Raw genomic sequence first — 27,505 nt, forward strand, 5'->3', positions numbered from 1 at the left:
TGAAAATTATTTGAACCATGAAAAGAGGTTCATCTTTAATCCCAAATACTGACTCAACAGGGAAAAAAAAAAAAAAAAAAAGAAAGAAGTATTTTGTATGTATTATAGATTCATTAAACTATTCAGCACCTCTGGAAAGCTGGAACAATGTTTCAGTATTTGTTATGATGATCAGAGTTTTCAATGAGAGAAAGTTTTCATCCTCGCCATCGAGTACGTTAAAGTAATGTCTGCGTAAGACAAATACTTTCCATGTCTTCCAGATGTAAAAATGACTGATTCAAAGACAGATCTACAGAACTGTTTAATGTGAATTTCTGTTCTCTCTGGTGCAAATATATATCAATTCCCTGGCCTTGTTACAAGTGCTTTGAGGAATATTTATATGAACCCTCAAACACAGTGAAAATGTCCAGCTGTTTGGGCTGTGCATCTAACTTCTGCAGTGCTGGTAGACATACAACTAGAGGCCTCTGGTATGGCCGCCTGACTGCTGCCACTGCTCATTCCAGAATGATCATCCAGGAAGTTATAGTTGTGTTCTGTCTATCTGAAAAATCTGAAGAAAATTTTTACATTGAGGAATGATAAAATCACTGTACAAAGAAACTGTAATTAGTATAGAAGTAGTATAATTATATTGCTTCTAGAGATAGAATTAAATATGGATTAGGCACAAGTGTCTGGTTTCAACAAAAACCTTTCAAATAATGAGCAATGTTCTAAGTAGTGGTAAGTTCAGCTTTATTTTTAAAGTTGTATTTGTGTAAAGTCATGAACATTTTAAATAATTACCCTTTATTACCATCCCAGAATTTCTCATAAACAAGTATGTTAGTTAATTTGGTTTGTTAAAAGATAAAATGTGGTAGGTAACTGAAATTGATACATGTTTTGTCTAAATATAATTCCAAAGAAAATAAAGCAATCCAAATTTTTTTGCATTTCAGTTATATGGCTACAAACTTTTTAAATTGATGGAATTTATAAAGAGGGCATATATGTACATGTATGTAGTCAGAAGTCAGAAATACCTCAGAAGATTTCCCTATGCTGCAGAATGAAAAAAGGAGAGAGAAAATACATTTCCCCAAAAAACTTAAGAGAAATTATAGCCAGTAGGCTGTTGTGCTTCAACTTTAAAAAGCACGCCTGAACTTTATGACTTTCTGCCTTTGCCTTCCAGCAAGGTCTATTTTTGGTTTCTTTCCAGCTGAAAAATGGACTATGAGATTCTCTTCAGGTTTAAGATAATTAGTAAACCCTTAGAACACTCATTATAAATAGATCAAAGCTTCAACCCAACTTGAATACAAAGGCAAGCCTTTTAGATCAAACTTGAACTACCACCCATCCCACATACGTCCTGCTGATTTCTTACTTTGGGTTCTGTTAAATTATTAATGCCAAAACACTGAATAATTCATTTTTTAAAAAGAAAAATAATAGGAAACTTAATTTATAGAACTTTTCATACCAATTATGTTTTCTCTTTTCTTTCCTTTTTAATCTGGAGTGCTTTTTTACTGTAAATTTAATGCCTCAGTCCCTCATTTATAGGTGAAACAAAACTAAAGGTCATTAGGAAGTCAATAAAAATGCAAGCAGGAAGCATTAGACATTAATTTAAAAGGTAAAAATAAAGATGTTTGTAATGATCAAACTCTTTTACTCTTGCCAACAAGTACCTAGAATTTTTTACAGCATTCCTAGATGTCCAGGGCATTTTCACCAAGGCAATGCAGAATTAATGTAATCAGGTACACTAATGTGTCACAGAAGAGTAACACACCAGTTACCAGTGCTCCAGGGTGTTACTGTCATCTACAATATCCAGTTGTATCTGACAAGAATATAAAAGAAGCTAGACTAGGAATATGAATTCCAGAGATAACTGGATAGTTTTTTATATATCAGAAACTTATTCATGCAATCTGTAGTTTGAATGGAAAAACAGCCAATTTCAGCTGTATGTAAAATATTTTGCCAAACAGTTTCAAAAATACATCAAGCCTGAATACAGCACAAAGAATACAAAAGTGGAAAAGTATTTGAATCTGTGCCTTCAAAATTTATGAACAATATGTGATATCAGAAGCATGATATTTACTGAAAACTAGCTTCAATTTATAAAAACAACAGTGAAAAGATATTTTATCAGTCAGCTGGCAACTGAAAATAATGGCACATTCCTTCACAGTCTCCTTACTATGAACACTTCAGTATTCACACAGGTGCACTCACCTTGCCTCATGTCTGGCTTATTATGTGCTTAGCACTTACAAATCAGAGCAACTCTTTTGATATCAAAGTAGCAAATGCATTTATATGAAGAAAAATCTCTCTCTACAGATTTAAGAGGTAGCATATTCGGGATGGAACAACATGTTCAATTTAAGAAAAACAGGAAACTTTAAGGTGATTATTTTTCTCTTTTAAGCTTCTACCATAACCTGGAAATAATTAAATTACTTTTGAGGGCTATTGAATTAAAAAAAACTTTTAACATTGGTTTGCTGCAGCAGCCTGTGCACTGATTCAGAACATACTGTGTAGATAATGATAAAAAGTGTGCAGTATCACAAAAAAGCATTTGTTAGTAAAACTGGATAACAAGTTCATGAAAGAAAATGCCCTTTCACAAGGCATTATTTCACAATATCAGTATATGTCAAAGAACAGGATCACTCTTCAGAAAAATGATCACACTGTGCGTACCTCACCCTGTATCAACAAAAATACATACTATGCTGTAACACTGGTACTACAAGGTGGAACCTAAATTCACACATTTTCGAAGAATTTCTGTGACTTTCTTGGGTAGGTTTCTGACTTGTGCATTACCAATGTAAAAGCATCCAGTAAAATAAAAATTTTTATTTGCTAATATTATCTTTGGACTTGGAGATGCCTATAGGTAGAAAAGGCAAATTTTACATTGAAATGTAATGATTTTATTTCTTTTTCCTTTTACATATTTTTTTTCCCTTTCTAAATTGCTAAGGATATAATAATACAGAAGTATAAAGCCCATAGTAACTCTTCTCATGTCAGGAGCAGAAAAAGCACAGAGAGCACATATCTATTTTTACCTCATACCTGTTATTTAGGAATGAAGTTTTTCATTACACTCCCTTTATATTTCATAGGTTCTTCAGGCCATGATCGTGTATGTATGTTTGGACATCACCTCCACTAATCAATCCTGAAGAGAACTTTCCAGTTCTCTATAATATAAGTTCCAAATACCAAATAACTTTCATTTCCAAATGTATTATTTCACTCCAATATTATTTAGGTCAGACAGAATATTTGCTATGCTGAGAGTCATTATTATCAACAATAAATAAATAAATAAATACAAATGTAACATATAAATAAAGTACAGGTAATCGAAGTTTTCTAAACCAAAAAATGAAAATTTTAGAGCTATTTATTTCCTCCTCATCTAATCTTTTTTTGTTGTTTCCTAAAGAAATAAATACATGGAAATAATGTGAAGAGGAGAACATGCAGCAAACAACAAAGCTTCTTCTAATTCTCCCGGATAAAAAATACAGCCATTCATGCTCCAGTACTGCAATCTCAGTAACTGTTTCTCAGTATTCTTCCCAGTTTATTCCTTCTACAGTAGCTTGAATTCACCATATAGATTGGAACAGCTGCACAGTGTATAGTGCACAGTATATTACTGTATAGCAGCTCTGACTCAATAAGCAGATCTTTCTTTGGGCTTTTCATCACCACCAAACTAAGATGCCTCTATTGATTCAAGTCCTCTGGTATAATGTTGCTGGCAAAACGAGGCACCAAAAGTTTGCCACAAGTTAGAGAGCAGTGATGAAACTTGAAATAAATCATTCTGTGCTGCTACCCTAGAAACACAAAATGAAGTGAGGTTCTGGGACATTTTGCAGTTGGATGGATTGAAGTTGCAATGCATTTTAAGTTAAACAGGAAAGGAAGTACTTGCTACATCACACTTAAGCAACTGAAACCATATTCAGATTAACTGATAGTTCGATCAGAGTGTGTAGCTCCTCCAATGGAAGAGTGGCCTTAAAAAACCAGTCTTGTTATCTAAATAGTTATATTTTATTTAGGAAACATTATGCCAATTTTAGATGATGCTCATGCAATGAATCTAGCATACATGTATTCACTTGTATTCACATTCTTATTAAAGGTGGTATTTTTCCTCCAGAAAAATAAAATGTAAAAATTATTCAGTAGCTGGAGCAGAAGTCAAACAATACAAATACAAATGTTTTGGTCACTTTAAACATACAGAGTGTGTGTCTCATACAGTTGTGCATGTGTCTCTCATTAACATTAACTGAAAATAGAAAAGGAAGATACAGTTTTCTTATTTCTCATAAGACTTTGGGAACTTGATCACTCTCCCAGGATGGAAGGTTTGTAGGTAATTCTTCCAGTAATCTGAATGGGAAATCCATGCATAAAAATGTGTCTTACTATCAAATTCTGAGAATACAGATTTTTGGTTTAAAAGTTTCTCCATTCCTTTTCTATGTGCATGCAAATTAGCATGGTTAAGCCTAAATTGAATTTAGAGAGATTACTTTGTTGGTGGCATATAAAAAGATATTCACATGATAACACAGAATCAGGTGGCACTACAGAAGAAAGAGCTTTCCAAGGACTTTTAAACCTACAAATGTGATTTCTCTTCTCTTTGATTTGCTTTGTAAAGAATACAAGATCATAACTTAGCTTGTTGACTTCCATGCTTACTGAAGCTGGATTGCACACTAGTTGCCAATTCTACTCAGAAGTGGTCTGCCACATAGTCTGCTTCTAGGATCTCAGTACTCAGTATTCTGTGTTTTCGCTTGCATTATTTTCACAACAAAGTATTGCAATTCACTGTAGCCATAAAATCAAGAAACAGTTAATTCTAAACTTCGGGAAATGGGCTTCTGGATGTTAATGTTAGAGAAATTAACATTAAAACCATTTTAATTTCAAATTTTATCAGGATGTAACTTCATTTAAAAAGGTTTAAGTGCACTGGTATAAAAAGAGCATAAATGGAAGGACAAGCAGAACACGTGTGTTGAAATATTTATTTTCAGAGTACCAAAATGTATGTAAAATGATGTTACTTATCCAGAAAAGCTTTCTTTATAGAGCCAGGCAGGTTGATATGCAAATATTTTTCTGAAAATTTTATTTTTTTCTTTGATGTCTGTTCACCTCACAAGAAATACAGAGTGTGGCCAATCTTGAATGCCTGAGCTCTAAATACTTCCCTCTGTGTTTAAAGTTGAGAGAACAAAAGCTATGTATTACTATGGGAATCTGCTGGAGTTTTGAAATCTTCAGTACGTTATCAATGCTTTGCTGGCAAGAGGAACTTTTATATTTATCTGCTTGGGATGGGGGAAATAAATAATGGAAGTTACAAAGTGTATGAGAAAATTATTATTTACAACAAATTCTTATCCCTTTCCCACACTCTTTAGAAGATTTAAGTAGTCTGTAAGTACATGTATGAAAAGGATTATATAGTGAAGTTTTTGCAGTAGCAACATTTAATATTGTTAAAACCTGCAAGGTCTCTTTCAGTCTTCAATACTCATTTTAGCAGTAAGACTAGATGTGATATATAATCACATTAATAAGAATTTTAACAGTCTCTAGGAATTTAAACAGTCATATTGGATCTGCATGTAATGCAGGGCATGTCCTGCAGCAGACAGAGAAGCATATGACCAGACATGGAAGAGAACTGTTTGAACCTGATCAGATGAATTTTAGCAAGATAGCGGAATGTTTGATTTTGCACGTGTTTACCTTTATTGTTAGTTTTAGCATTTTACATTATGCCATAAAGCTATTGAGAGCTCACACTAAGATCTTTGCAATTTGTAAGAGATAAACACTGCTGTTTCCAAAATAGCAAATATTTATGGGTCGTAGATAAGAGTCATGCTCTAGGATTCGGTAGCCTAGATCCTTGGATATTTTTAACTTTGGTGGCAAATCCTTGATTAAGGTTCTCAAAGCTTTAACCATCAGGTAAGTAAGGTGATCGAGGTATGTATGCAAGATCTGTAGCAAACAGTAGACTGCTAAGAAGAGTTGCATTCTATGGTACCCTACACCTATGCTACAATAAGACCCAGCAAAGCAGCTCATTATCACAACAGGGAAGCTGAAACTCACATGCCGTTCATGTAACAAAGCACTGCAGCAGTGGGGTAAAAATACCAATGATTAAGATACACGAATGTAGAGTTACAGAATATTGCACCATTTACTTCCTCTGGATTTGTTCCCTTTTTAATCACAGTCCAGCATTGTATTCTACAATGTAATTAGGTTTAACCACCTTGCAAACACAACACCTAACTAATAGCATTCTGTGTAGGTTTTCCCACTGGGACTGCATAGGAAGTCACTGAATAGTTCACTTTGGAAGGGTCCTTGAAAGGGCTGTAATCCAATCTCCTGTGCAATGCTGAATTTAGACCATATTTATTCAGGCTTTGGCCAGTTGGATCTTGAAAACCTCCAAGGACAGACATTTTACAGTGTTTCTGGGCAACCTGCTTCACTGTCTTTATTATGACAGCAGTAATACATTCCAGAATTGAACAGAAATGAGTGAAGAGTGACTCATGATAAAATGTGAGTATTGTTTTAAGCGATTTGTTGGGTTTTTTCCCCTCTTGGGGAGTCCACAAATCCTTTACTACACATAGGTGTTTCAGAACCATACGGTCATGCTGGTAACCAGTAGATGAGAACAATGATCATCAAAACTAATCATTAGCGATTTCACATGGGTGACACTTACGCAATCATTATACTGGTCGCCAGGTTGAAAAACAATCTGTATGCATACTTAATATGCAGACACCTTATAAATAGCTAATAAATGATTAAATTAAATTGCTGTTTTCATAATGAATTAGTACAATATCTGTTGTACATAATGTTTGGAATATGTAAATGGTTTAACATACTCCAGTTATAAGTACTCTGCAGCTGGCTGTTATAATACAGATTCAACACTTAAGTATTTTAAAATTGTTTATATGTGTCATTGCAATATGCCAGAACTTGTATATTTAAAAAAAAAAAAAAAAAAAAAAAAAAAAGTGAAATTACTGGGGTCAAACCACAGGCTAGTTCTCTGGAGGAGGAAAAAGAAAAGAAAACCAAAAAACCAAAACAAACCACCAACAAAACTAATGGTTCCCTTGTTGGGCAGAATGGAACAGATCAGAAACAGGGGCTTGATTTGCATCACACTTGAATATAAACTGCAACAGCTGCTCCATTTGATCAAGACAAAATTTCTTTACCCAGATCTCATTCTGGGAAGCAAAATGTCATTTTTTCTGAATTGGTTGTAAAGCTGAGCCTGGTTACATAATGAACACTCTCCCAAGTTTCCAGCATGCCGTATTTGCCTGAGAGAGATTTGGATCATGTACAAATTTTGTTCTGAATCTCGAATAACTCTGCCACAAATATCCAATGCCTATGGAGTTACAATGTGTTCAGTGCTACAGACCAGCACAGCAAACACTTGAAGGGGAAGGAAAAATTTTGGCTCCTCCAAGATCATTCTTTTCCAAGCTCAGGGATCTTTCCATATCATTTAGTCTCTAAACATTTTAAAACCTTGCACTCAGCATCCACTCCTTATTCTGTGAAGAGGACATTATGGAAGATGGTAATCAAAACATATTTTCCATATTTCATCTCAAATCTGTGAGCAAAATGCATGCATCTATGTGCTGTTGTAACCAATCTGTCAGAATCTGCAGAGACCACAAGATGCTCTACGCTCTGAAAGCGTGTGTCATTTGCTATCTGAACAAACAGATGAAGAAAAGTGAAACAACACTGGTCTTACCAGGTGAGGTAGTATTTGTGTCTCATGCTGATAATTGACATGCTAATCAGAACTGTGAAATCCCTTAAACTAAAAAATAAAATAAAATAAAATAAAAAAATAAACTATCTCTTAAGATTGTACTCAAAATCTTATCTTTACAGAAAAAGCTCTGCAATTACTGGAAAAATATCACTGGCAGTCCAAGTTTGGCCCTGCATGAAGTGGTAGTTTGTACAACTGAGAACAGGGCAATTTCTAACATAAATAAATGCACAGTTAAATGGCATTTTACCAACTCCATGGACAGCATATCTATATATATGCAGCAGTCTCTTTTCTAGGTGTGCTGAACCATGACAAACGTGCATTATTTTACATAGATAAAATTTCACACACAAATTGTCGTCACTCTGGTTCTTCAACCATTACTAGAGTGAGACAAGCTTACTTAGGGTTGAGTCTCTGAATTTTATACCCATCTCACTCATAGATTTTCATCAGATGTTGCCTGAAAATAATCTAGAAGGGCAGTGTCTTCTATTCTGCTATAACTTGTATCTCATTTCCCTTAAGCAATTTCCACACCAGTCACAGAACACCATTTATCTCATAGTTCCCTTGCTATTTTTAAAATAAAGACATACCAACGAAAAATTCATGCCTATTCAGTGAGCTTAATATTGAAGCAATGGTACACTTCTGTTATACTGAAAGCAAGTCCTTTTCATTGAATTACCACACATTCCCTTTACATAAATAAAACTGGATGGGTGTAAGTTAGGGTAACCTTTCCTGAAGATGTTTAACAGTGGGGTTCGTATCCTATAAAATGGCAAACATGTCACATAGCTATTAAACAGACTTTTGATCTTCAGGCACGCTGGTGTCATTGTGTAGGATTTTGGGAGACTTAAGTCTCCCAAGGATAATTTTTACCAAAACAATGTCCCTCTTCAAATTTTATACACAGCAAAGACTGTGGGGGGTGCACTTCTGCACCACTCATATAACTCCTCTCTCTAGTAAAAACCCAGCAGTCTTTAGTGTTAGAATAACTGCTGCTATCTTATGCTTTGGTAAAAATACCCCAGGTGTCCCAAAACACTAAGAAATCCTTTGATGTTGCAATAAGCAGACCATCAATCACAACCAGACTGAATCGTAACATCAGCTCCCCCAAAAAGGCAGTTTCAAAGAAAAGACCTCATTTGACTACTTCCATGGCTCCTCTGTTCAGCCATTCAGTTTGAAGCTATTCAAACTCTGCACTTTTGCTTTTGCCTGTTAAGCACTCTGCGTTCAAACCATCCATTTTATCTGAACATTTTAGCATTTTCCCTCAGCACTTGGGTGCTTCTCCATGAGAATTTAATGTTTCGCCTTGCTTCTTGTTCTCTGCTAGCTTGGCAAAACGTCTCGGGCTTTTTGATATTTTTCTCAGTTCTTCAGTGTCTTGCCTCAAAGCCTCTCTTTATTGCGAGGCTCCAATGCCATCGTTTTTTTGAACACTTTCCCTTCATCCTGGCACTTTGCCTTGGCATTGCAGCATCTTCATCTCAGGACTTTGGTGTTCAACCATGTACTTCTACAACCATGTTTTCACATCTGTGAAGTTTTCCTCTAGGGCTCTGCTCTATTTTTTTTCTACATAGTTGGTTCTTTCCAGCTCCATTGTACATTTCCCAGGCTTAAGTCCAGGTCTGACATAACCCTAGACAGTGGCATAACACAGTGCTCCTAGGTAACACATGTACTCTCTCCATCCCTCCTACCCACTCAAAACAAAATGAGCAAAAATTAATTAATGAGTGATCATCAGCTCCTAACACAGAAGGTGAATGCAGGGAGGTTCACCTGGTTTGTTTTCCTGTTCTGATACATCAGAAACCCCTGGGAAGAAATTCTCATCAGAGTTTTGTTACTCCTGTCTGGGTACTGCCACCAATGCTACTGGTGTAGTACTGTTGTTACTACTGTTATTATGTATACTTGGAACATTTTCACTCTTCTTCAAATCAAATTACACCATGTTTTTTTCTGAATTTTCAGTCAGAAAACACTAATAGAAGAATGTCATGAAGCTTCAGTTCTTACCCAGTATATCCAAGTCTAATGTTTCTTCGTGTTGGTGCTCTCTTTTGGAAAGTACCATGTAGAATTCCAAATGTCAATAAACTGACTTTTCCTGGATCAATGCCAAGTTATTCTGATTGTTTCATGACAAAAATACACCAACAAGGATTAATTTTCCAATCTTTATCCAAAGCTGGCCACTCCACTGAGCAAAACTTGCAAAAGTTAATACATTATAGACATTCTCAAAGGCAATGCAAGCCGCTCATTGAATATCATAGAATATGCTAAGTTGGAAAGGATGCATCAGGATAATCGAGTCCAACTCCTGTCCCTGCGTAGGGCACCCCAAGAATGGATCCTAACTCAAGGATGTAAAGTGCACTTATTCTAATTAACTAAATGCACTAAGCTCAATTTTTATATCTGTCTGAAAAAACAGACATACTGTAACTTTGAGTGACATATGACAGATACAATCCATGTTTTAGGTAAGTCAGCACAGCTCAACAGACATCAATCATGATGTGCACATTTATATAGCTGTAAATAAGTACATATATATGAGTGCTTACACTACATACTGTAAATATTTTCAGCTCTCTTAACACTGAATTTGACCTTAGTAAGGTCAAAGAATTACATCAAGTCCCCACCACAAGCCATCTAGCTTCTAAATCTTACTGTTCAGTAAGTGCTGTGCAAGAGAAGGAAAAAAAATCCAAACAAGCAATGAACAACATTCTTATTAGAGTTCTCATCATGTCCTGAAAACAGCAGGGTTTTGAGATAATGGCAACATGCAGCTATTTACAACTTGTTAACCTTAGCACTGGGCTCTCAGAGCCAAACTGTCTGTGCACTACCTGGCATTTTTCCTAAAATCTTGCGAGCATTTCTGAAGGAAATAGTCACAGGATTTCAAATAATCATTTGGATCCTATTGCTTTCATAACAAGAAATGTTCCTTTTAGGGCCCATGTCTGTGAAGAAGTGTGAGACAGTGGGAGAAAAACAGAAACAGAAAGGCAGCGCTAAGTAGTGGATACGTGAAAATTGGCAAAATGCTTTCCAGTCATCTAGAGTAACAACAGTCCACGTGGAAAGTCAGGTAAAAATGAAATGTAAAGAACACAAGATCTAACAAGTTGCAACACTGATACTGAAGACCTACCCAAACACAGTGACACTAGAAAACATGTCACAATACATGTTTTTCTGTTAATCTTTCACCACCAGGCTACATCACAAAAATTATTCTACATAAATTAGTACATTTTCTTTAAGTTTTGTGATATTTCAGTCTTGAGCCAGCACAGGCTTGATTTCCTTATTCTTGTCCTGATTTACCTTTGTTGTCAGTCGCACTGTTACACATGCTATGACTGAAGTCTGCTCAAGAGAACTCTGCACATGGGTATTTCAGGTCAGAGATTAATTTTACTGGGAATGCTTAAGGAAGAAGCTTACTCAAAACCTTCAAGCCTCATATTTAGCTCAGACCAAGGACATAAGTAATGACTTTTATAACCGTAGCATGTCCATGTATGTATAAAAGGAAAGCACGCATATGCTTTTCATATGAAAGCAAACAAAAAAATCCCACACACCTCTCTTGAAAAAAATACTCAGTGGCAGGTAGTCTTTACAAAATGTTTAAAAACTCTGCAGAAGTACAAATTATTTTGTTACCAAGATGATTTTATTTTGGACTCCTGAATATTTCCACTGTGACAGTAAGACCAGATTCACACTCCTGTACTGAGCTGGTAAAATCATGCTGTGAATGGCAGTGTCAGCTGAAATACATACTAGTCATACTGATGAGGCACTGTGAATGCAGCAGTTTGATATGCATGTGATTTGCAAAGGGTGTGACCCCTCGGAAAGCTGAATGAATGTGAAACTACTGTTGTTATGTTCAACAGATGCAGTTAGGACACACAGTTCACTTTTTGTTGTTAGTCAAGTTTTCAATACGTTTGTGCTTCATTGAAGAGCTACACCAACAAAACAAAACTCATGCCAAAATTCGCCCAAACTATAAACAAGCTGTCTTCTTCATGGCAGATACAGAGCTTTCTGAAGAGGCAGGAGATATTAACTACAAGGAAATGTTCAGAGGAATCTCAGATGACCAAAACTTTGAAGCAACAATTTTTGATTAATGAATTTACAAATATTTATCTGCATTTTAACCTGTTCCCTTCACTGCATCTGTAATACTTCAGATGAAAAAAACAAGGATTAAACATCATAAATGATGAGTTTTTACTAGTATGCCGTGAGTTCAGTCAAGCTTGACAGAGTAATCAAGGGTATGAAGTGCCTTGTGGAAAGACAAGCCTTATAGCAGTCCTGTGATGGCACTTTTTGATTTACTAAAGAAGTAACTCATCAGAGGATTGAACTGTGGTTTATTTATTTATTTATTTAATATACAGACCTTTTATTAATTAATTTTTATTTAATTCAGAAAACCATCTTTTCAACAGAAGGCCCTCCAAGTTAATTAACTTTGCCATAAGGATTTTTTCTTCCACTGTATTCCTTTTAAAAATCTAATGAAGGCAATATTAGTCTCTGGCTTCTTCCCTTCAAATTCAGATCAATACTGTCTTACCTAGAAAATTCTCCAAACAAAGTAGTGACACTGCATCCCATCCTGCAGACAGACTTACTTTTAATCATACTGTGTATTTAACACAGAAGCACAGACCACTTCGAGAGAAACAGCTTTTTGGTTTGTATATCATCTTCAGGATTTCTGTTTCATAAGAAATGTACAGATAACTCATATTCATCTTGTCTTTAATGACTACTCCCAGCAGAATGTTTACAGCTTTTTTAACCTGTAAATCTGATGAATCTCTCAAGAGATTCATTAAAAACTTGAACAAGATTTTCTTCTCTTACAACAAATAATACTCTGGTAATACCTTCTATTAATGAACATATTCCAAGTGAAATTGAAAACCTGTGATTTCCCTGTGGTTATACAGCCCATACAGATTATCTGTGATGGTAACTATATGTTCAAATTGCACTATCTTGCCTAGCTATGATTGCAGTGGTTTGTATGTTGAGAATATTTTATGGTGATTCAAATAAGAGAAGGACCAAAATAACTGTGTTCTGAGTTTGGGGATACTGTCTTGCATTTGCAGAACACTATTTTCTTGTAGTTGCACCAATGCAAAACCAAACAGAATCTGTTCTTGTATATGTACCTTATTCAGAACATTTAATATGAAGTTTTTGCAGTGAACAGTTTTAATAGCTTAACTAGAGACAGACTGGATAAGCACTAGGATAGTGTAAGCAGCTCCCTTTATAGCCAAAGCTGAGCATGTCTAGTTCTGTGTCTTACTCCTGGTCATCAGCTAAGGGATAGCTTTGCTGAATTACCCTAAGTCCACACTAGTTCATTAGGGCATTTCTTTTCTTAAGATTTGTTTCATAAAATAGCCCATCCCTGAATACAAGATGGAAAAAAAAGTCATTGGTAAATGTTCCCAGTAGATGGAAAAAATAGAAAACCAAAATGATAAAGAGTAGCTGAAAACCAGTTCATGCCCTCCTCCACACAGTGGAAAAAAAAAAAAAGCAAAAAATTATTTTCTGCTGGAGATGACTAATTATATTGACATTTTATATTCGGCACCAGCCAGGTTGATCATCTCAAAGCAAGCCTAAGTCCCATGTCTAAAATACATGCTAACAAGCAGAGGGTGCATGATGCAGATCTCTTGCTATGGCATACACGTTTTCTGTAGAGCATTCTGCATCTCTGGGAAATTCTACAGCATGCTGTAGGTCTGCATTTTATTGTTACATTTCCTAGTGAAAAACAGTCCCACATGTAGGGTATCTCCTGGAATTCAGGGAAACTTTGATTTAGCTTCTTGGCCTACCCCAGATTTCCCTGTATACCATCTGCTCTTTTAATTTAAAATCCACATCTGCAGCGTTCTGAAAATATCAGACTGAAAGCATCTAATGGTACAAATATAATAGAGCCTTTTACACATATTCATTCAGATAAACAAATAATTAGAAGCTTCCTTGATATAGTCTGAAGGAAACAGTCTATCATTTTTGGAACAACTATGTTTAATGACCAAACAACTACAAATAAACTGTCAACAGCAGAGATTTATTGAAATATTTTAGTAACACCTGAGTATTTTTCAAGGGAAAGAAAGTTCAGATAGCAGAAACAAAATGGATAGTGAAAAGCTACAGCAAGAGTCAAGCATGGGGAATACTGAATGAGTACATTCAATATTCTGCTGAGCTTTCTGTTAAAATTGGCCCAAATAAACCAACACAAATCTGTAGAAGTAATTTTCAACCTAAATTTCAGTTAAATTAAGCATGTGCAGTACTATGATCAGTTTAAACAGTTAAAAAAACATACCAATGATAGCCTGTTACACAGACAGCATGGAAAAGAAGTGGGAAGTACCTGAAACTTGGAAATAGTCTAATCTAGCTTTAACAACAACAACAAAAAATAATTAAATGCTAGTTTAGACTCAGACACCTTCATTACTACTTTCCAATGCACAAATTTTGTTTGCCTGCTTTGAGAAATAATTCCATGACAGGACAAAGACTAAGTTAAAGCTTCTGTAACAGTAAAGATCCTTTTTAGAGAGTTTTTAAGAACCTTCGTTTCATGTACAATGGTTTTCTCTTATATGTAGTGAAAGTACTTGAATTTCTGTCCACAAAACTATTGGCTGTTCTCAACCTGATTTTATCCTGTTATCCACACAGTCTGTGCATCATGACATTCCTCTCTAGAAACTGCATTCCTTGCGTTTTTGTGGGGAACCTGTCAATCAACCTCCAGACACTCTTGTTGATGGCTTAGTGCTCTTTACTACATGAAGCATCAGCAGAACACTCTTCACAAATACAAACTAAATTACATTCCACCTAGTGTGTCCACTCCAGAAAAGCCTCAGGAAAAACTGAATTAACAGGTTTGTGTTGCAGCTCTGAATGTCAACTAACTGGGCTGTTGCAGAACTAAGGGAAAAGAATCAGTCTCAGGTTTTCTTGCCCTCAGTTTAGTGTATAAAGCTGAGGCGTCTGCTTTCCAGTTGTTTTTTACAGAAGAACAAAAACATACAGCAGGTCTTCCTTTGAAAAAGAAAGGAAATTCAGAATGTTTCACAGATCAAAAGCAGTACTTTAAACTGCCTTCAGAGCAGCACTGCAGAAAGACAGTGAATAGATGCCTTGCTGAAGTGGCAGCCTGTCTAGATAACCTCAGTTCAAGGAGGCCTCAAAAATGACACCAGATAGCACACACTGAGACAGGAGTAGCAAGCACTGTCTTTCTCATAGAACCACAGAGAAGTTCAGACTGGAAGACACCTCTGGAGATGCTGTCTAACCAAAACTGCTTAAAGCTTCCAGGTTACATTAGATTCCTTAGGGCCTTAGGCCAAGCTTTGAAAATTTCCAAGGATTCTTCTGAGTGTTAAGTGAACATTTGTGTAGAATGCAAAATGAGAAACCGCTTCAAGTATTTCGTTTTACTGCACCAGGGTTGTCTTAAGTGACTGCAGCTTCAAATGATTCACACTTCTTATCACTGGGAAACTGATGAATATGGAGTTTAGGTTCAGGAAAACAGAAAATGCAAAGGACCTAATGAAATCAGGATGCATAACCCAACCTAAAATCACACAGATGTCAAGGACATCTGACAACTCTTCATATTGACAGAAATATGTATTTACAACTAGGGTTCCTTTTACAGTGTCCTTCATAAAGTTTAGTAGGGTCTCCAAAATCTAAGAAAGAAATTAGCTGTTGCCAACCCACAAAGGATTTAGCTTGTTTCTCCCTCCAAAACAGTTATGGCTGAGGTTCTAAGATCTACATCAGTCAAAGCTGTATGCATTAAAAGAAAAGGAAAGGAGGAAGATCTGCTGGAGCTGTGGCAAATGATGGATGGCATCCTTAATTTGTTCTTATGGAACACAAAGTAGTTGATTAAAAGTGACAGTTCCCTTGGCAATTAGATTAAGAAGTATCTGAGCATGTCTCACTTCTGTGAGGCTCATCAACAGGTATTTTACTACCATAGTAACTCAGTGAAGCTGTTTCCAAGAGTATTTCATCATTTCAACTTCACTGCCTCTTTGAGGTTCCCTGCCCCTTAGCTGTCTTCCCCACCAGAGGTATGTGCAATGTCACAGTGTTACAGATATGTTTTATATACAGATAACACAGATGGAGCAGCTGAGGAGGTGTCCAGAACAAGTTATCACTGTAATCACTGTTTCTGTTGGTTGATTAATATCCCCATCAGCCACTGTCTCACAGTTCAGCAGATCAGAAAGTGCGATTTTTGCTTCAGCAATGACTGAAGCAAGATACAGATCCAATACTCTGGAGTGACTGAATTTTCAGAATTTAGTTAATCTTGCAATAGCCACACGGTACCACCTGCCAGCCTCATCTGAATCACTTCCTCTAAACCTTTTTCAAATTATTTCTTTCAAGCTTTTTTAGCATTTATAATACCATAAAACCTAAAAGTACTGTACCTGCCAACACGAATTACATATAAGGAACTAAGACTGAACACATTTTTTCAGACTGCTGTTTTTGATTCAGACATCGGTTTTTTTAAATACTTGTTTTTGTTACGTGCAGTACAACAAAAATGGCACTTACAAGAATCCACATTAAGCTTTCATCAAACTTAACAGGAAAATATTCTGGCTTTTTTTATATTTTCCCGTTGATGTTAATCAATAGCCAAAACTGAAACCTTCTTTAAGTTAGCAAAATTTAAAAAAATATTAAAAGAAAGCAGCTACTGAACAAGTTATATAATGTGGTATATGAAGCTAAGCAGTCCCAAATAGCAACCAAATTTGTTAGTTGAGGGGTTTTGGTAATTTTAAAATACCCACACAGTGATTCCAAAGAGCACTGCTCAAATACAGAATTGAAGCCAACTTCCATTCATATTGTTAGAAACTTCCTACTGAATCTGAGCTGTGTAATGCAATCCAATCACAAAAAAGACTGTCCCATCAAACAAATTTACCAGCATATTTACCTTTCTCTCCAACTAAATGTATTATGGATTTCAGGTTTAGTCCACCATTCTATAATGAATAAAACCAAACCATCTTTATCATAGGTTCAGGCAAATTTCAGTCAGGTCTTTTCCTTTTTGCTAAATTCTTTGTTCAGTGTTTCAGCTTCTGTTTCATGTCTGTCTGACTGGATTTAAAATTTTAGATGAACAGAAAGTAAAAAGGATCTCTATTTCTTAATAGAATTCATGCTTAGTATGATTGTCTTAAAATATAAGCAGGACTTTTTCCAGTGCTGAAGGTCCAACTCAGCAGCAGTTAGTTAGCTGTACAGGCTGCTTGATGCTTAACCATATCTGCTTGGTGAGTCACAAAATACAGAAATTAACATAACAGGCTCCAAACTCAACCCACATCATGATGCTGTTCATCCTTACTACAACAGATTCATTTCTCTGACAGCTTTTCTAATTCTGCTCCTCCTCCCTATTTAAGTACTGAAAATCTGCTTGAATAAAATAAAATGGAAAAAGGACAGAATCTTTCCTTTAAAAAAAGTTCATTTTGTGCAACTCTGGTAAAGACTGCCAGTTTTTATCTTAAGCTCATAGCCTGCTTTTAGGTTTTTGATAATCATCCTTGTGTTCCACCGTATTTTGAATATTGGATGTGACTAGTTTGAATGACCCTAATATTCAAAGAAATGTAAGAAAACATGGGTGAGGTACAAGCCATTACTACAACCAGTCTTTACAAAACCAGCACTGTTTTCAAAAGATTTCTGAAAGACAAGCTTTAGTCACATAAAGAGTCAGGCTCACTTTGAAAATAGGACTTGTACACCCAAACTATGGGAGTCTTTTTGAAAGTATTAGTCCTGCCTCAGTTCCATGATAAAAATTATTCATTACTGCTTTTTTGCTTCAATTAACAAAGTTAATTCAAATAAATTGTTTTCAAAGAGCCTAAAGAAACCAAGTTTCTGTCTCACTGAAGAGGAACATGAATTCTTTAATATTTTATATGTTTCCTCATTGTTGTGAAAAGGAGGCACAGGTTATTAACAAGCTTTCACCCCCAGGTTAAAAAGACACTTCTATTAGAAAGTATCCTCTCACTCTGTAATATTGCTTATTAGAGCAGTATTACAGTCAAACTTTTAAGAGTGAGAAAGAGTGGACACCATGGAAATTAAATTGTCTTTAGGGACAGGAGAAGAAAGCAGGAATTTTGAAGTGCTTTCATTAAAACACTCAAAAGTGACACAGGCAACAGCCAGACTCTTAAGAGAGTCATTGGTATTTAGTCACCCAGAACATCTCTTCCTTTAGCACACAAGCCCCAGCTGGTTCTGTGCCACTCACAGCTCAACAGTGACACAGTCCTACAGCCAGAGGATGTTACTGGAACAGCTCTCACCATGAAGCTATCAGCATTCTTCGCTCCTCTGACCACACGCACTAGGGGTACAACTCTGACACAGAATACTCATATCTTTGCTGACTCACATTCACTTTTTTTTTTAAGTGGTCAACTTTTTCTCCCCAATGTGCCAAATGTCTTTCCCCCCCGCCCCCGCCTCGGCTTTGTACCTTGAAACACCTGAAGTTAATCTTCTGTCACCTTATCTAAAGTATACCTTGCATTAAGCTTTAGGTACTTTGAAAGCAGGTCTTACAATGGTTTTCTTTGTATATGTAGATGAAGTGAAACTGCAAAAGATACAAACTAACTGGTATTTGACTGATCATACTGTCAAAAAATAACTTAATTGATAGCCCACAATTCTGTAGCCTTTTGAACAGGTATTTTAAATAATTTTTTGTTATGAAAGCGTGGTTCATGGTGTTCTTCTAGATGTAGTGTCTTTCTAGGGAGATTATATATGAAAAAAGGTGGAAGAAGAACATGTAAATACCAAAAATATTACCATAGTTCCATTTTGTAGTCATCATTATTCTAGATTGAGTCTATACAAATAAAATACACTTAGCTTCCAGTATCTAAGGGCTCTTCTCTAACTTTCATTCCTCAGCTTTAACTAATGTCATAAACAACTACACATGTACAGATTTGTGATTTTTCCCTCAAGTTTATGGTGGAATCATAGAAGGTAAAGCAGCAATACCTTCTACGTTAGCTGCTGTTTGGCCAGAGGAAAAGGCCATTCTCAATTATCTTCTAAAATTGTAACAAACTAACTAGGACATCTAGGACAATTTACTTTATATCCAGTTTTCTTTAGTAAGTTATAAAATTACAGATCTCCTGGGCATGAATTTTAAAAAGTACTCCCTGATAATTAGACATGAACATACACTTGTCTGACAAGCACTTAACTGATCTCCTGCACCAGAGCCCTGATAACAGGAAAGTATTATGAAACCCATAGTGGAATCCATTTATCCTGGTAGAGTCTCACATGCAGACAAGGCAGAGAGATAAACAGAAAATGAATTTTATGCATTCTCAAGTTTCATCCCAAAAATTATTACTGTGCTGCCATGTATTCTAGATCAGAATTTACAACACATTGCCATGTACATTTCCAAGGGTCTATGAAATGACTGACAAAGCCCTTATTCCATTTAATGAAAGCTTTAGTTTCATGCCTTATTCTTTGCACATATTTAGAAATTAGTGGCAGCAGCTATGATCTGAACAAACTCCTAAAGTGAGGTCCCAAATTATTGGAACCCAGAGTTATCTATGCACTTTACAGTTCCTATGAAGTTCCAAAACATTGGAGTTCTCTGTACTTTTCCTTAGGGACTGCTATGGCACATGCTTTGGCTATATGAAACACGGACAAGTCAAGCTGAAGTCTTTCATTATAAACTTCATACAAGGCCTAAGAAAATCTCTTTCCAATTTGTGAATCCAACCTGCACCTTGACATAGTGCTTCCTTTTGGGCTACCCTCCATCTCAGGAAGGAAACTACTAAGTAAAACCAATGATCCAGGTAAGCATGTGCCTGTCAGGACACAAAGTTTCATACTTGTTTGTCAAAAGAACAGGAAGATCCAAATCTTTATAATTACCAAAAGCAATCACAAAACCTGAATAAATTACTAAACATTAGTTTAAACTATGACTTCCATTAGCAGAGATAAAACTCACTTCCTCCCTAACGTTGTGGAAGTTCCTTTCTCAGGAGGATTATCAAAAAATATTACCTTCTAATGAAATCTGAGTTACAGGCTAAAGGCAGGCAGGTGACTTTTTTATGGCTGTTCCCTGTGCTTTGTTGTAATGGAAACTGCGTTTCTCTCATCCTCAAATATTTTTCACTTCACCTCCAGTGGGCTCACGTCCCTCTTATGTGCCAGGGATGAAAGCTGGAAACAAGACAGTATGTGGCTCTAGTGCACCCATCTATGTTACCCTAGATCCATCATAGACTTCTGAACATACACATTTATTGATGTAACGAGAGCACAGAGCAGTAACAGTGATGGTGTGTGGAGTTGGTTACATAAACTTTGCTGTGCCAAAAGCATTCCCAACTTTTACTTTTTTTTTTTTTTTCCCTTTAGTCTGTATTTCCTACTACTTCCATAGGCAGCATAAAGCACAATTACTAATTGAATTCTTACAGAAATAATAAAGCTGTGTCCTTAAGGATGTAACAGATAAACACTGATATATGAAGAGACTACATCACCAGTGACATCTTATTTCTAGACCAGCTTGGAGGAAGAAAATCTTCCCCAGAACAACCATATGAAATCAAAGCAGTACACAATGCAAGATGTTCCCATGGCAGATTTTGAAGCAGAAAAAGTGTCTTTGCACACTGAACAACCATATTAAGCCCTACAGCAATGGGTTTTAAATACAGTGAGCCACCTCTTTATAATTTTACTATTGAATTTGGAAGTCTTCAACAATTTCAACATTCATCTGTCTCTCTGAGAACATATTTGGCTCTCTGCTGATCTGGTTATGTAGGTTCCCTTGAAATTACATAGTCCTTGTGGAGTCTGTCACAACAATAATTTAAAAAGAACTTCCTTGAAAAGTTAGTAAAGCACTTGCTTTGAAACAGGCTAAGTTCTGCCAACCTTGCAAGCAAAACACCAGCCTAGCAATGCCTTCTATAGCACATTAACATGTTTAACTCCTGAACAAGTGGCAGAAGTTCAAGTATGTACATTATGTAATGCAAGACACAATTATTGAAGGTCCTGTTCCAATAGGAATTATTTCACGGACTGCAGGAATCTTTGGCTCAGGCCACGTTGGATCAAGAAGACTGGATCTTGCATAATCTATGGGAAAATATTTATTTTCTAAGTGTATCTGAAATAAAGTCGTTTCCAACAGGACACTTATTAAAAGCAATGACAAAAGAATGAAAAGTAAAAATAATGTTTAATTATGACACAGTTATAGAAAACCCTTTACAGTTTCTTATTTACTGTCAAAACTATCATGATTTGATTGTATCTACAGCCTAAATTCCAACATCTTTTTTATCTGTATTAACTTTCCCTGGACCTTCATGAAACCTCCTGTGCAAGTGGGGTAGGTTTGATGAGGTTTTTTCATTCAAATATGAAATCTTACAGCATGATTGTGAAAACATTATTCATTTTCCTCACTCAAATATTTTCCAGTAATCCCACTTGTAGTCACAATGTAACACTTTAAAGAGAAATTTACGGTCTTTCTGAAATCTTTCAGTGGAGCTTTTAAATGTGCAAAAGCTAGAGAAGCTGTTATGCATCCTGGCAAGTCACTCCACAAAGTCAGAGACCGTAACTGAAAACAACTGTTTAAACCTATTTTCCTTACTTTACCATTGGATAATGAGAACAGGAGTCTTCCCATAGACTTTAAGGGATAAGAAAATTCCCATTTCCACCCTAAATTTCCTGCTTTGTATTACTTGCCTGTGTATTTGCAGGGAGCATGAATTTTCAGAAGAGCCCAGAAGGACACGGTCACCACTCCCTCGCGGCACGGAGGAGACAACTGCTACAGATTTCCTCTCAGTGATCTCACTGCAGAGGGAGGTGCCTGGGACAGAAGACTATTAATGTCCCTTATTAATTCTTATTTAAATTACCAAACTGTCATTCAAACAATACTCATTTCATCCAATCCAAGATAACTGGAACACAGCAAGCTGTATCTTGAACCTACTGCTGAACTTAGGTACTGTGTAGCACATGCAACTGTGACACTGAGTCCACAAGTATTTTTAGCACTAGTCTTAACTTCTAACCTGCAAAATGCACAAAGTTACTGTAAGCATTCAGAGACTTGGTGTGCACAAATGAAGCAACTACTTTGCTGTTAGAAGGTGACTGTCTTACTGACGCAGGCCCCTGTAGAAGGTTTTGGGCTGCTTTAGAGGATTCTGTTTAGGTGTAAACTGACCCTTAGCCCCACTGGGTGTCCAGGTGATGGACAGCATGGTTACCAGAAGGGCTGTTCTCAGGCGGACCATCCGGCAAGTGCGCTCTCGTACCAGCATCCCCTAAATGCTTTTCACACCAGAGTCAGACAACACTATTAAAAAATGTATAGTTCTTTTTAGCTTACAGAAAAGATAACTTGACTGAGTTATTATATGAGGTTTGGGGTTTTGTTTTGTTGTTCTTGTAACTTAACCCTCAGTTAAATTAAAGTTAATTCTTTATTAACTGCAATACTGCCAAAGGTTCTAATGCAATCTGAAACCATGACACTGAGCTCTAATTCCTGTTTTAAGCCAGTGCTGCTCTCCTTTAAGAAAAGCACTACTGCCTGCTTAACAATCACAGGCCCCTTTAAAGTCCAGATGTAAACACTCATCTGGATCCACAAGGGGCTTTCAAAATTGGAAGGGATTTATTTTTTCCTTTTCATCTCTAAATTTGTCAGGCAGGCATTATTTTCTACTAAGCTTTCTAAAAATTAAACTTACAAATGCTCTGTTGGCAAATGCCATTTGTTACTTTACTTCATTGCTTAGGAAATCTTTTTTGTTTCTTTGTTTTCTGAGGTGTTTTTTTGGTGGGGTTTTTTTACTATATGTTTAACTTAAACTTGGAGCCCATCTTTAAAACTGTTTAATTACTAAGGCAATTAATATTTTAATGGAAAGACTGACACATTCTTAACTATGAGAGTGGAGATGACTCCAGTGTAAGATTTCTGAAGTCCATGTAGAATACAAAATGCAATCCAGGACCACAGGTTCAGATCTTTGATCTCCTTTTTTGCAGAGGCTGTGATGTATAAAGCAAATTCCACTGAGCAGACAGTACTACACTGAATATAAATTATCCTTTGACTGTAGCAAGGCTCACATTTAAAGAAATGCTGCAAGGATGAACAATGCAGCCATGAAGCAGAGTTCTTCTGTAGCAAAAATACAGACCAAGATCTGCATGGATAACCATGGCTTCAAAAGACAAATTTTTCTTTAGCTGTTATTTGATACAAAATAGAGTCAAATCTGGACCATTTGTACATCCAGAAGTACAATTAAAGCAACAGTTCTTGCTCCTTCTATAAAAAAAAAAAGTGAGCTAGAAATACTTGCTTTATTTTCCAGACTAAGCATCATTCCCCTAAGAAGCATAACACATTATTTTAAAATGTGGAAACCAACAGTCTCAACTGAATATGGCTTGAAATTTAAACACATCTTTTCCAGATACCTCTTTAGAGTAAGAACCTTCTGCCTACTGAGCTAACACTAAGCTCCCTGGAGTTTAGCCATGAATATTCTAAACCCGTTTCTTACAATTCGCTAGAAGTCATCTTTTGCCAAAAGAAAATGCTTAAGAGGAATTCAATATGCTTACACTGCTTTTCTCCATATATATATTTTTTTAAATTGTTTCTGTCTTAACTTCATGCCAAATATACAGCAGGAAAGGGACTGAACTATGGAGCTATTACATCAGGTTTTGTACACAACTCAAATAGGGAAAACAAATTACTTCTGAGAACATCAGATATTTGGCTTTGTACAATTCTGTACAATTTTGTATTTAAGCAGCTGCTGTGCAGTTATACATAAATACCATTGAGTGTTCTTACAGGAATTTCTGTGCTGCTTACATCACTTATAACTTAGATGGTTCTAAGAAATGGTTCTTTCCTACTCTCTGAAGTTTATTGGTTTGCCAACTTTGAGTGGAAATGTTAAATGTAAAGAAATAAATAATTTTTCCTATCATACCTCTTCTGACCTGTGTAATCTGACAGATCAATGCTACTTCCATAACTGACAAGCAAAAAAGTTAAAATTTATCTTTGGCTTAATCTTTTTTTGTTCTCCTCAGGTTTTCTTTCAGTAAGGTTTGAAGAAGGTGCTCCTTGTGGCTCAGTTCTCTATGCCAGAACAATGTTTAGCACAAAAAGAATAGAAGGGTGAGTTGATAATTTCTACTGCTCTGCTCTGGTTCAATAAACTTGAACATCTTCTCCCCTCTGTTGCCAATTGAGATAAGCTGCAACAATTACTCAAAATATATTATCAACTCAAGCTCAGACAGACAGGATCAGATGAATCAACTCCATCTCTCCCAAGCTTGCGGCTTCTCTGTGTCCAAGAGGGGCAAATAAGGGTCCCTGTTTGCCTCTTCACATACACCTCCCAGCTACTTCTCACAGGCAACTACACAGAGGTTGCAAAAGGAAAATGAGATCAGTGCTCTGCTCTCCAGATCACCTGCGAGGTCTCTGCTTGTAGCCAGCAGGCTCTAAGCTTTGTGCCATTATGACAAAAGTCACAAATGAACCATCCTTTTCTTCCCCAAAGGATAAAATTCTCTCCTTGTCTTTCTGTGGTCTCCATAGCTGAAACCAAGAATTCATTGGACATAACTGCAATGCCTCAAACCAGAGCTTGAGTAAATTAAAATATATTTCAGCCTGATCTGGTTTTTATCCCATTCCAGTACTCCACCTATACAGCAACTTTAAGCTTACAGACATTCCTTCACGGTTCAAGAAAATCCTTCAATCAAAGAACTTCATTTACAATCAGCATAGTTTTTGCTGTCTCGTCTCCTCACAGCAGCTTGGCATTTTGATACAATCCTCATTTAATGCAATCTCCATTACAGGATTATGATCACATCAATAACATGTTCCATATGTGTTGGGCTTTTTTCCCCATCCCTCTCCCTCTCTCATTCATACTAGGCACTGTATCTGCAAAAATCGCCACAGCAGCCAGGACCGTGGGATGCTCCAAGGAGGTAGTGGGGGGTGCACATTCACCGAAATGCAACAGCCAATGCAAACTGCCCATCAGAGACTGAGACCGTGCATCTCCTCGTTCCCAAGCACTGTGAGTTAGCTCACGGTCTGCACTGTGAGCATAGAGCAGGAACGTGCTACATTATCCGACTAAAAATAAAAACATCCTCTGCAATCACTTGTGAGCTCCGTGTACTTTTCACAGGAGCAGACTTTCATTTTACTTGATCAGTTCCAGCCTATTAATACCGTTCTGGATGATCTGCTGATGCTCTGCTGAAAGAGGGATGCCGGACAAAAGATTATAACGTAAAAGAATATAAAAATCCCTCTTTTCCCCAAGCCCCCTTCTTACCTTCAGTGCCTTCTCTGCACAAGACGTCAATCTACAAGGGCTCCTCAGCACATCGTCAAGGCGTTTAGAGTAGTGAAGGCTGCCCCACTGCATGGAAGTTAGACCGCTCTGCAACAGCAAATCCTGGATCCAAAACACGAGCCGCTTCTTCCCATGCAGTGTGCCGAGCGCGAGTCACAAGCGACTTCCACATGAGGAATAAAATTGTAAAAGAAAAGGGTGTGGGGGGGAGGTACCCTAACTTTTAGGTAAACCCGAGTTTGTTTTATTTCTGTTGGGCTTAGTTAATCATTCGCTTTTGCAGCTGCCAAAGGATGGAAGCGCGGTCGCGCCCTGGAAGCCGCACACCAGTCCGCAGAGGTCCTGCCGCGTAACCGAAGTTGCGCGGGGAGCCCCTGCACTCGGCGCCGCTCCGCAGCCCGGCGGACCTGCCCGCGCCCGGGGCCGCGGGGAGCGGAGCGCCGGGTGCCTGTCGCGGGGAACCCGCCGCCGCTGGGCGCTCGCCGCCTCCCGCGGGGCTGGCCGCGGGGCTGGCCGCGGGGCTGGCTGCCGGCTCGGCCTCTGCGGCGCCCCTGGGGGCGCGGGCTGCGCTGCCGGCGGCGCCCCCGAGCCCGGCGCTGTCCCGGCGGCGGCAGCTCCGGCTCCGGCTCGGCTCTGCCGCGGCCGCCCGCGCCCCGCTCTGCCGCTGCCAGCCGGCCCTCCCCGCGGCTGACATCACCGCCAGGAGGAGGAGCGACACCGGGGATGCGAATAGCCGAGCCGAGGGGGGTTCCCCCTCCCGGAGCCGCCCTGCCTTTTCCTCTCGGAGAATCCCCCGAAAGCGGTGGCGTGGCCGCTCCGCCGCCTCGCCGGGGGGCGGCCCCGATCCCCGTCGGCGCCCCCCCGCCCCGTGGCACGGGCCCAGAGCGGCCGGCGATGCTGCCCGGCGGGTGCCTGCCCGCCCGCCGCCGGGGAAGCCCGGCCCGCAGGCCCGGGGGTGGGTCCGGAGCGGGGCGCAGCGCTCCCAGCTGGGGGTGTTCGGGCCGCCCTGGGCCAGCGGCTCGGCCCTGCCCCGCTCCGCCCGGGCTCCCGCCGGCACAAGCGCCGCGCCGGAGGGATGGGGGGGCGGGCGGTAGGAGGGAGACCCCCCGGGCGCTTCGGCCCGACACCAGATCGGAGAGCGCCCGGCCCCGCGGAGACGGCGGCCGCCTCGGGCTCCCCGCTGCGGGTCCGCCGACCTCGGCAGCGCGGCTGCTGCGGCGGGTGCCCCCTCTGCCTTTCCCCGGCGCAGCCCGAGACGGGGCCGGAGGGGCTGCCGACCGCCGGAGGGGCTGCCGACCGCAGGCGGAGACCCGCTCCCGCCGCGGAGCAGCCGCCGGGCAGGGGGCGAGGAGCCGGCGGCCAAGCGGTGCCCGTCCCGGCGGCGGGTGTTGGGCGCCGGGGCGATGGGGAAGCAGCGCGGGGCCGCGGCGGGCGGGCGCTCCTCGGGGCCGGGTCCAGGGGAGGCCGGGAGACCCGAGCCGGGGGCGCAGGGTCGTGCCGCAACCTCGGGCGGGCACCGGCTGCTGAGGGGGAAGCGGTAGCTCCGGCCTCCGCTCGCCTCCGGGCGGCCTGCGGGCACCGCGGGGCCGGGGGGTCCCGGCGGCAGGAGCCGGCGCTGGGGAGGCCGGTGGTCGTGCCGCGGGGCGGGACCCCAGGCTGCGTTTTACGGGCAGGATCAGGGACTGCAAAGTGAGGTTGTGTTGGTGAGTTCAGCTGTTCATGAATGCTTGATTGAAAATACAGTTTAATTAATAGTTAATTTGTGGTGTTGATTTTAGTAATGTGAGTACCTTGCATTATTTGCAGTATTTTGCCAGATGCCTGCAGTAGGCACTTCTCCGTGAACACAATAATTATTAGTAAATAACTTAGCATTTTTTCTGTATTCACTATTGGATGAAGAGAC

At 38.8% G+C, this 27,505-nt stretch overlaps 1 protein-coding gene across 2 annotated transcripts in view; it reads right to left on the minus strand.

Annotated features, from left to right (window-relative positions):
• The window catches only part of PCDH11X (protocadherin 11 X-linked), a 466,628-nt gene extending 440,686 nt beyond the window's left edge, over positions 1-25,942 (minus strand). For both annotated transcript variants that reach the window (XM_051630400.1, XM_051630401.1), the window contains exon 1: positions 25,579-25,942. The gene's annotated coding sequence lies outside the window, so the exon portion shown is untranslated. The remainder of the gene's footprint in view (positions 1-25,578) is intronic.
• Between the last annotated feature and the right edge of the window lie 1,563 nt (positions 25,943-27,505).

This window comes from Apus apus, chromosome 12 (assembly GCF_020740795.1).
Source record: "Apus apus isolate bApuApu2 chromosome 12, bApuApu2.pri.cur, whole genome shotgun sequence".
Classification (NCBI taxonomy): domain Eukaryota; kingdom Metazoa; phylum Chordata; class Aves; order Apodiformes; family Apodidae; genus Apus; species Apus apus.